We start from the raw sequence: 12,316 nt of genomic DNA, 5'->3' as shown, positions 1-12,316 counted from the left end.
TCCCCACTCTGTCATTCACCTGCTCTAGGGTTCCTTGTCCATACCAAGCATTCTGTACTTCAGTCTTGACACCTACTGTCTTCTGTTTTCTGTCTCTGCAGTTCTTCTTCCCCATATCTCTGCAGAGCTGTTCCTCTGCTTTCTTCCCTCTTTATCACTTTATCAGTAAGGCCTTTTGTGACCAGCTTGGGTAGCCTGCTACTTTTCTTTCCTTTATTTCCTATCCTTCTATGAGCTACACTTATTTATTTTTCTTAGCAATTAACCACCATCTGATTAAGTATGTTTATGTTTTTTTTTCAGTGTTCCCTTTTCCTGATGGTGGGGGCTTGGTATTTTTTGCAACTAACAATAAGTAGCCAAAGTTATTCTTTCTCTTATCCTTTCATTCATTTAACTAAAATGTATCTAGTTCTTTGTTATCTGCCAGATATGAACTTAGACTCTAGCAGAAATTAAAATAATAATGATACTATTTGTCACATCTCAAACTGCATAGCTTTTAATTCTTCTAGCTTCTCAGTCAGTGTGCAAGATGCAGAGCCAATTTATTCAATTTTATGTGGATTTTTGGAGTATTTTTGTTGTAGCCACGCATTCCAGGAAACACATTCACTCAGAAGGACTATGCAAATAGTGGAGTGCAGTTTATTACACTGGTGGGCCCAAGGCAGAGTCTCCTCTTAGCCAAGGACCCTGACCAGTTTTTGTGAAAACCTTATATATCCTAAGTGTATGTGCCCAAACCCACCTCCCCAAATTCTCTGAAATTAGTCTGAACAAAGGAAAAGAAAGATACAATCAAAGTTAACTCGTGATTCGTATGCCTGAAGCCTAGGTAGTTAACAGTGGACAATTACGATAGGCCTGTGGTCATACCCCAATTAGCATAATAGAATTTATGATTCTATTCATTTACACAGATAATTAGGGTATTCTTTTAGGCGAGGGAGAGTCCAGGTATGAGCCCTGGGGCTCTTCCATCTAGGGGGTCTTGTTTTCCAGTTGGTATGTTGTTTCCATGGATACTGGGCATATAGCTCAAAGTCCACAGTCCGGCCCAAGATGGAGTCCGACTTTCAAGATGGAGCCGGTTCTGTCTGTTTCCTCCTTCATTTTCTTTTGTAGGTTATCAACTCAAAGAAAAATTTCAATATGAACAGAATAGTCAATACTAAAGTAAATGAAACCATATACATATGACAATAAAAGTGACAATAATATTAAAATAATGAAATAAGGTCTAAAGTCCGCTTATTAAAATTTGTGTTCCTGCTATTTATATAGTATTTTTGGCAGTATTTCTTCTTGATATAGAGGGAGAGATGAAAGAGAAAAGAGGAGAAACTAAAATATCCGGCATTTTTCCCAAAGTAGGAAAAAACAGGAATAATTTGTAATTTCCAATTTGTTTCAAACTTTCTATCCAATATTTCAGAGATGAGTCATAGGGAGGATTTGTGTACTAAAATTTTAAAGGGTTGAGGGGAACTTGTGCCCATTATTTGGAATTCAGAAGAATCTGTGTTTTTATCTAAAAGTAAAATCCAATTAAAATGAATACTAATAAGATTATTAAGTGAGCTTCATTGAAACCTATTGCTATCCAAGAAATACTTGAGCATTTTGTTTAGCATAATGATCATTCCAGAGTTTCTGTGAACACGCTTTTGATTGGTGACAGTCCAACAAAACTGAACTTTTTTCAAACAAGGCAGTTTAATATTCTGAGAACAGGGAGACAAAAATATCCAAATTTTCTTCACTGACTTCTGCACCAACACTGGGATCAGTTCTTGGCAGGTTGAATTGTGCCAGACATAAGGGAGTGATTTTTTTATCTCCCTAGCTAGTTTTTATTTTATTAGCATAAAACATTAAGAAATATGATCTCTAAAGAAAAGTTAAAGTAAACATTTGTATAGGTGTATGACTGCGTTATCCTTGCCCAGTCCTATCAGATCCTTTGCAACCCCATGAACTGCAGACTTCCAGGATCCTCTATCCTTGGAATTCTCCAGGTAAGAATACTGAATTGGGTTGCCATTTTCTCCTCCAGGAGAGCTACCTGATCAAACCCGCCTCTCCTTGGTCCCCTGCACTGGCAGTGGATTCTTTAACATTGAGCTGCCTGGGAATCCCAAACATCTACCTAGCTAAACCCAAATGATAAATAATTCAAAAATGCCATTTTGACCTAGGAAAATCTCCCAGTGAGGAAATTAGTTTGAGTTGCTAAATTGTGTAGAAGGGCTGTCTACACCAGTTGAATCCACTCAATCATTGTTCAACTTCTTGGCTTTATGTTGATAGAGCTAAAATAAGTCCTTCAGTTAAGGGCAACACTTTGGAATAGAAAGAAATCAGTATTTGAAACTAGAATAATTAGGTCCTTGGTTTCTAGACATGTAAACATAGGCAAGTGAGGTAACATTAAACTGAGTCTCTCTTCCTGTTCAAACTTGAAATAATGATAACACTTCCTACATTGTAACACTTAGTATGAGTCGTATGAAAAGGTGCAATCATAAGAACCTTGAAAACAGTAACCTATTTTTAAAATTAAGGCATAGTGGTTCACAGGGTCGCAAAGAGTCGGACACGACTGAGCGACTGAACTGAACTGAACTGAATATTTCAATTATTGAAATATTGATTTTAAATGTACAAATAATTTTCTACTTCTTCTTATTTGGCCTTTAGGGATGTCACAATAATTTATAAAATCATTTAAAATGTTTCAGTAATTCAAGTAACAAAAACACTCATTCCTTTTAGAAAAAAGAACCAGGTAAATGAAGGTCAGTGTTAATAGTAATAAAGCATGAATTATTAACAACAGATAGCTAATGCCTACATCCTAGTTTATGATAAACTCATGTGGAAAAATTAATAAGTAATATATTATAAACTTAGCACTTAGTGATCATGCCTTTGCTTAAAGGGACTGACAAAGTAAACTCTCTGCCTTAGGAGGAGGGATGTATTGAAGAAGGTAGAAGCCATATTCACAATCCTCACCTCATTCATTTATTCAATAAAATATTTATTGAGTTCCTCTTTGTGGCGAGACAAGAGGAAACCCTGATAGAATGCTTTATGTCTGAAAAGAATGAAAAATTGGAAAAAAGTGGAAGATGCATTTATATGTATACATTCATTCAGTAAAAATGGATTGAATCTGGGACCATTCCAGGCAGAAGGAACATAGCAATAAATAAGATAAGCATTATACTTGCCATTTCAGAATTTAGAAAGTGATTATTAAACAAATATTTACAGTAAATAAAGATGATTGTTGTGATTAAGAAAAGCAGAATAATATGGGAACATAAACCTAAACTTAGTCAGTGAAGTCAAAGACAAGAACTGAAGTGTGATTCACCTGAAGTGTAATTAGGTAAGGTGAGAGGGAAGAGTGTCCTCCGAAGAGAACACTTATGCAAATTTTGAAGGAGGGTCTTCTCTTCCCCCTCCCAACTGAGACTAAGAAAATTTCTTCATTAAATGTCACCCTAGCACCTTGCACTTCTATAACACTCACATATTTGCAATTATTTATTTTAATGCCTATGTTATTAATCATTTTGTAATTTCCTCAAGGGGAGGGAAAGTGCTTCATTTATCACTGTATCCCACCTCTTAGGACAGGGGTGGTTATTTAAAGGAGCTTGATAAATAAAGACTAAATAAAATTTAGTTAATGAAAGAAGTTTAGTGAAGCTAGATGTGAGAACAATAAAAGTAGTTTGGGGAGAAATGAGATTGGAAATATGGCCAAAGGCCAATCTTTATTCTAATTTATGGGAAAGCCATTGAACTATTTTATGAAGAGCACTAAGCTGATTACAGTTGTGGGTTTTGGAAGATTACTCTGGCTAGAGAATAAAGAAAAGTTTGGAGAAAATCTCACCAGCAGAAAAAGATACCAGTTAGGAGATATGTAATACTTCTTGTGATTGATAATGGTGACCTGGTTTAAGCTGTAATGGTAGATCTGAAGAGTAGTGAGTGGACTCTGGAAATATTTAGAAAGCTTAAAAAAAAAAAAAAAAGGCCAAAGTTATGGATATCCTTACTTCAATTCTGCCTTTGTCAGTCTATTTATACCACAAAAATAAACTGAATATCTAATACAAACACAATTGTGAAGACATAAACTCACATACTAATTCAGTTCAGTTCAGTTCAGTCGCTCAGTCGTGTCTGACTCTTTGCGACCCCATGAACCACAGCATGCCAGGACTCCCTGTCCATCACCAACTCCTGGAGTTCACTCAAACTCATGTCCATCGAGTGGGTGATGCCATCCAGCTATCTCGTTCTCTGTCGTCCCCGTCTCCTCCTACCCCCAATCCCTCCCAACATCAGACTCTTTTCCAGTGAGTCAACTCGTCGCATGAGGTGACCAAAGTATTGGAGTTTCAGCTTTAGCATAAGTCCTTCCAAAGAACACCCAGGATTGATCTCCTTTAGAATGGACTGGTTGGATCCCCTTGCAGTCCAAGGGACTCTCAAGAGTCTTCTCCAACACCACAGTTCAAAAGCATCAATTCTTTGGCGATCAGCTTTCTTCACAGTCCAACTCTCACATTCATACATGACCACGGGAAAAACCATAGCCTTGACTAGATGGACCTTGGTTGGCAAAGTAATGTCTCTGCTTTTTAATATGCTATCTAGGCTGGTTATAACTTTCCTTCCAAGGAGTAAACCTCTTTTAATTTCATGGCTGCAGTCAGCATCTGCAGTGATTTTGGAGCCCCAAAAAATAAAGTCTGACACTGTTTCCACTGTTTCCCCATCTATTTCCCATGAAGTGATGGGACCAGACGCCATGATCTTCGTTTTCTGAATATTGAGCTTCAAGCCAACCTTTTCACTCTCCTCTTTCACTTTCATCAAGAGGCCTTTGTGTTCCTCTTCACTTTCTGCCATAAGGGTAGTGTCATCTGCATATCTTAAGTTATTGATATTTCTCCCGGCAATCTTGATTCCAGCTTGTGCTTCTTTCAGCCCAGCGTTCCTCATGATGTACTCTGCATATAAGTTAAAGAAGCAGGGTGACAATATACAACCTTGATGTACTCCTTTTCCTATTTGGAACCAGTCTGTTGTTCCATGTTCAGTTCTAACCGTTGCTTCCTGACCTGCATACAGGTTTCTCAAGAGGCAGGTCAGGTGGTCTGGGATCCCCATCTCTTTCAGAATTTTCCACGGTTTATTGTGATCCACACAGTCAAAGGCTTTGGCATAGTCAATGAAGCAGAAATAGATGCTCTTCTGGAACTCTCTTGCTTTCTCCGTGATCCAGCGGATGTTGGCAATTTGATCTCTGGTGCCTCTGCCTTTTCTAAAACCTGCTTGAACATCTGGAAGTTCACGGTTCACATATTGCTGAAGCCTGTCTTGGAGAATTTTGAGCATGACTTTACTAGCGTGTGAGATGAGTGCAATTGTGTGGTAGTTTGAGCATTCTTCGGCATTCCCTTTCTTTGGGATTGGAATGAAGACTGACCTTTTCCAGTCCTGTGGCCATTGCTGAGTTTTCCAAATTTGCTGGCATATTGAGTGCAGTACTTTCACAGCATCATCTTTCAGGATTTGAAAGAGCTCAATTGGAATTCCATCACCTCCACTAGCTTTGTTCATCGTGATGCTCTCTAAGGCCCACTTGACTTCACATTCCAAGATGTCTGGTTCCAGGTGAGTGACCAAAAACTAGTTGAATTACTAATAAATTATTATAATTTCACAATATAAATGCTATAACAGAATAAGTACCAAAAACAAATAAAAACAGAAGCATAAGGAAACTAACATTTATTCAGCAAATATTGATTGATATCCATCATGTACCAAGTACCATATCTGAACCTGCCTTCAAGAAATTTATAGTAACATGAGAAACTCAGACTGGAATAGTAGTTAAAATGTTAAAAACAGCTAGCATTTACTGAGTTCTTACTCAAAGTCAGTCACAAGGTTAAATACTTTTCTTGCTTATCTTGTTTATCCCTCCTGACAAACCCATGATAACAATGATTATTCTTACTGTCTCCTTTGTTGGTTTATCTTCTTCTCCACTATTGTTTAAGATCAAATGTACTAGGACTCAGTCTTTGGCCCTCTTCTCTTTGGTACATCTATACTTATACCCAAGGTGACTTTATTCTTTCCAGTGATTTAAATACTTCTATATGTTGTGACTCCCACATTTATATCTGCTACTCAGACCTCTTGCCCAAATTCCAAACTTTATCAGCTACCTGCTGGGTATCTTCTCATAAGTCCAAAAGGAAGTGATAATACTGTCCCAAACCTTCTTCATTATCAAGCTTTCCTATTTCAGTGGATGGTACTGTCCCCTTAGAGTGACTTTCGGTCATCTTTGATCCCTCTCTTACTATTATATTTTATAGCCAATCTTGTCAGGGATTCCTATAGTTGAGTCTTCAAAAGATATTCAGAATCTTACTGTTTTTCACCTCCTGCATGCTTCAGCCTTGATCTGAGCCACTATTATTTCTTACCTTAAAAACAGTTAATAGCTTCCTAGTTGGAATCTTAACCTTCACCTACCATTTCTTCCTTCCTTTTATAGGCTATTCACACCAGAAAAACACTGTAGCTTCACTTTCTTCAGGAAAAATCACAGTATTCTGAATGGCTTATGTACAGGATCAAATACTGTCTTCCAAAAGTGTATGTCTATTTATAACCACAGAATGTGATCTTACTTAGAAAACATCTTTGTAGATAAAATCAAGTTAAGGTAAAGTCATAGCATGTTAGAATGGACTCTAATCCAATGATTTGTATCATAAGAAGAAGGAAAGTTGGACACAAAAACACACATGGAGAATACCATGTGACTATGGAGGCAGAGACTAGAGTGATATAGTGATAAACCAATGAATACCAAGGATAAAGACTGTTGGCAACAATCAGAAGCTAGGAAGAGGCAGAAGATTCTTCCCTACATCCTTGAAAGAAAGCATGGTGCTGCTGACACATCCATTTTGCAATTCTAGTCTTCAGAACTATGAGAGATTAAATTTTGCGTTGTTTTAAGCTTTAAATTTTGTGTTGTGTTGTTTAAATTACTTGATCAGAGGTAATTTGTGATGGTAACTGTGGGAACTAATGCAACTTAGAAGGTCCTGTGTGGTCTTCACTTCCCATCCTCCAACCTTATCTCTCACTGCCTTTCTTCTTGCTTACTCTATTGTAGTCACCCAGCCTCCCTACTTACTTCATATACAGAATAGACATCATGGCACCTTAGGTCCATTGCACTGCCTGACACATCCTCCTGGAATACTTTTCTGTTAAGTGTCTGGACGGATAACTCCCTTATCTCTTTCAAGCCACTGACCAGCCAGAAGGGTTTTGATGAAGCTTATTTCATCACTTTGTTTTATTTATTTTTGAAAGTTATTTTATTGAAATATAGTTGATTTACAATGTAGTATTAGATTCTGCTGTATAGCAAAGTGATTCAGAGATATATATGAGAAGGAAATGGCAACCCACTCCAGTATTATTGCCTGAAGAATTCTATGCACAGAGGAGCCTGGTGGGCTACAGTCCATGGGTCGCAAAGAGTTAGACACTATTGAGCAACTACTAAACACACACACACACACACACACACATATATACACACACATATGTGTGTGGCGGTTATATATATGTGGCTTCCCGGTGGCTCAGACAGTAAAGAATCTTCCTGCAATGCAGGAGTCTCAGATTCAATCCCTGGGTTGAGAAGATCCCCTGAAAAAAGAAATGGCTACCCACTCCAGTATTCTTGTCTAGAGAATTCTATAGACAGAGGAACCTGGAGGACTACAGTCCATTGAGTCACAAAGAGTCGGACATGACTGAGCAAATAACACTTTCACTGTTTTCATGTGTGTGTGTATACACAATATACATTTTTTTCATATTGTTTTCCATTATGATTTATCAATGGATTTGAATATAGTTTCCTGTGCTGTATAATAGGACTTTGTTGGTTCTCTATTCTATATATAATAGTTTGCATCTGCTAATCTCAAACTCCTAATCTATTCTTACCCCACAACCACCTTGGCAATCACAAGTCTGTTCTCTATGTCTGTGAGTCTGTTTCTGTTTCATAGATAAGTTCATTTGTATCATATTTTAGATTACACACATAAGTGATATTATATGGTTTTTGTATTTCTGTGTCTGACTTACTTCACTTAGTATGATAATCTCTAGGTCCATCCATGTTGTTGCAAATGGCATTATTTCATTCTTTTTTATGGCTAAGTAGTATCTCATAGTATATATGTACCATATCTTCTTTATCTTTTCATCTGTTGATGTATGTTTAGATTGTCTCCATATCTTGACTATTGTGAATAGTGCTGCCAACAACATAGTATATATCTTCTTTAATTATACTTTTGTATGAACACATGCTCAGGCTTCCCAGGTGGCTCAGTGCTTAAAGAATCTGCCTGCAATAAAGGAGACACAGGAGACACAGGCTCCATCCCTGGGTTGGGAAGATCCACTGGAGAAGAGCATGGCAACCCACTCCAGTATTCTTGCCTGGAGAATTCTATGGATTGACGAACTTGGAGGACTACAGTCCATAGGGTTGCAAAGAGTCAGACACAACTGATGTGACTAAGCATGTACACAAGCACGCATGGATATATGCCCAGGAGTGAGATTGCTGGATCATACGGCAACCTTCTTTTTACCTTTTTGAAGATCCTCCATACTGCTTTCCATAGTGACTGCACCAATTTACATTCCCACCAGTAGTATAAGAAGGTTCCTTTTCCTCCACATCCTCTCCAGTATTTGTCATTTGTAGACTTTTAAATGATGGCCATTCTGACCAGTTGAGCAATTTACTTTATTTTATCCTGTGTGTTTCTATTTTTATTTTTTGAAATTGGGGTATAGTTGGTTTATAATATTGCATTAGTATCTGCTGTGTAACGTGTCTGACTCTTTGCAACCCCATGGGCTTTACAGTCCATGGAATTCTGCAGGCCAGAATACTGGAATGGGTAGCCGTTCCATTCTCCAGGGGATCTTCCCAACTCAGGGATTGAACACAGGGCTCCAACATTGCAGGTGGATTATTTACCAGCTGAGCCAACAGGGAAGCCCAATAATACTGGAGTGGGTAACCGATCTGTTCTCCAGCGAATCTTTCTAAACCAGGAATCAAACCGGGGTCTCCTACATTGCAGGTAGATTCTTTACCAACTGAACTAGGACATGTGAAGTGTTGGACTGGATGAATCACAACTTGAAATTAAGATTGCCAGGAGAAATATATACAACCCCAGATATGCAGATGATACCACTCTAATTGCAGAAAGCAAAAAGAAACTAAAGAGCCACTTGATGAAGGTGAAAGAGGAGAGTGAAAAAAGCTGGCCTAAAATGAAACATTCAAAAAACTGAGATCATGGCATTAGGTCCCAACACTTCATGAAAAATAGATGGGGGAAAAGTGGAAACAGTGACAGATTTTATATTCTTGAGCTCCAAAATCACTGCAGATGGTGACCATAGCCACAAAATTAGAAGATGCTTGCTTCTTGGAAGAAAAGCTATGACCAACCGAGCAGAGTAGTGAAAAACAGAGACATCACTTTGACGACAAAGGCCTGGTTTTCCAGTAGTCGTGTACAGATATGATGTGAGAGTTGGACCATAAACAAGGCTGAGTGCCAAATAATTTATTCTTTCAAATCGTGGTGCTGGAGAAGACATTTGAGAGTCCCCTGGACAGCAAGGAGATCAAACCAGTCAATCCTAAAGGAAATCAATCCTATGTATTTATTGGAAGGACTGACAGTAATGCTGAAGCTCCAATACTTTGGCCACCTGATGCAAAGAACCAGCTCACTGGAAAAGACCCTGATGCAGGAAAAACTGAGGGCAGGAGGAGGAGGAGTTATAGATGACGAGATGGTTAGATAGCATTACAGACTCAGTGGATGTGAATTTGAGGAAACTCCAGGAGATAGTGAAAGACAGAAAAGTCGGGTATGCTGTAGTCCATGGGGTCACAAAGAGTCAAACATGACTTAGTCACTGGACAACAATACTTTCTCCAGTAGTTCACATTTTGTATTATAGTAGACAAATATCCATGCCATAAATACTTTCCAACTAACTGATCTCCTAATAAGTGGTGTATGCATGCTCAGTTGCTTCAGTTATGTCCGACTTTTTATGACCCTATGGACTATAGCCTGCCAGGCTCCTCTGTCCATGGGATTCTCCAGGCAAGATTACTGGAGTGGGTTGCCACACCCTTCTCCAGCGGATCTCCCGGGTTCAGGGATAGAACAGACATCTTCTGTGTCTTCGGAATTGCAGGTGGATTCTTTACTGCTGAGCCACTGGGGAAGTCCCATAATGAGTAAACAATATTCTAAATACTACATTCTTAGTACAACAATGGACTAAAACCTTAAGTTCCTTAACTACTTAAAAAATAAATCTTACCCATTTTTGACAAGATTATGGAAGTTTATTAGCAACTTTTTGCTTTATCATCTCCAATCTAATTATAAAACCAACAAGAAAGAAGCCGTGAAACATGGACAGTGCAGAATACAATATTCCACTGGGAAAAATAAGGTATAGTCTTCTGATAGGAGAGATAAAGATATTGAAGAAATTATCAAATACTGAACAAAGAAACAACTAAAATATATCAAATAAATACATTTGTTTAAATGAGAAAACTAGTGAAAGCATATAGAGCAGTCTCCTTTATTCATGATTTTCTTGCTTTCAGTTTCCCTCAGTCAATCACAGTTTGAAAATATTAAATTAAAAATTCCAGAAATAAGCAATGCATAAGTTTTAAATTGCACTATCCAGCTCCATCCAGCCCAGGATGTGAATCATCCCTTTGTCAAGTGTTTCCTGCCTCTTAGTAACTTAAAGATACCTTAGTTATCATATCAACTTTCAAGTTGCATAAGTGCTTATGTCCAAGTAACACTTTAATAATGGTACCAAAGCACAGGATTAATAATGCTGGCAATTCCCATATTATAAAGAGAAGACATAAAGTTCTTCTTTTAAGTAAAAAGAAGAAGATTCTTAATTTATGTTTGCTAAGATATACAATAAGAATAAATTTTCTATTTGTGAAATTGTGAAAAAGTAAAAACGAAATTGGTACTAGTCTTGCTGTGGTACCACAAACTGAAAAAATTATGCTCAGTGCATAAGTGCTTGGTTAAGGTGAAAAAGGCATTAAACTTGTACAATAAGATATTTTGAGAGAGAGAGACCACATAGTTTTATTAGCACATAGTTATAATTTTTCTATTTTATTGTTATTGTTTTCAGTCTCTTACTGTGCCTTAGACTTTGTCATTGGTATGTAAGCATGCATAGGAAAAAGCATGCTTGTATAGGGTTTGGTACTATCTGTCTCTGATTTCGGATATCCACTGTGGGTCTTGGAAACTATCTCCCGTGGATAAACAGGCACTACTGTAACAGTAAAATTTAAAAGTGGGAACTGGAGTAACAGTCTTAAAAAAAAAAAAAAAAACATTTAGGAAACTTGGAATAGCAGCAAAAATCACTACAGAGAAGCAATTTAAAATGAAAACTTGTAGTTTGCCTAACTCAGATCCACTTTATCCTTTAATTAATTACATGCTCTTCAAAATGATAAAATAATGATCTCAGAGTACCCAAATAATTGATGCTCTTGAATTGCATGGAATAGGAAGATTACATTTTTTATTCTTTTACCCTCTTCTGAAATTGGTGTAATGCTTGTAAAAAGATATTCACTTGACAGTTCTAAACATGTAAGCCCTCCATTAACCCAGAAAGCAAGTATGGAATGCAAAGGAGATTCCAACAGTTTCACATCAGCTGTATGCATGCTAAATACAGTTCCTTTTGGACCACTTGTAAAGTGAGAGGCTCATTCAGTTCAGAGATCATTCAGCCCTTTTTCCATTGCTAGTATGTTCAGGGAGGAAGCTAATTAACCAGAAATTTGTTAAATTATTTCAGCTCAGAGAGACCCTCCAGAGATGTGTTCCTCAGTATAATGGCGAATTTATTTCAAGTGTGATGTTGGTTGAGGAATATTAACTTGCTTCACCCAAGTTAATAAAATAAATTGATTATTTATCAGTCCAATATTCTTATTTAACCTTAAATGATATATCTCTATTTTCATGGTAGACGACTTCATTTCTGTATAATCTATGCATGGCCTAAACATATGGTATAGGAAAAAGAGGCACTCTAACCTGAAAGCTGTTGTTCAACT

This window comes from Moschus berezovskii, chromosome 4 (assembly GCF_049115385.1).
Source record: "Moschus berezovskii isolate FMDL1 chromosome 4, NW_MosBer_1.0, whole genome shotgun sequence".
NCBI classification, from domain to species: domain Eukaryota; kingdom Metazoa; phylum Chordata; class Mammalia; order Artiodactyla; family Moschidae; genus Moschus; species Moschus berezovskii.
Note: the sequence above shows the minus strand (reverse complement) of the source record.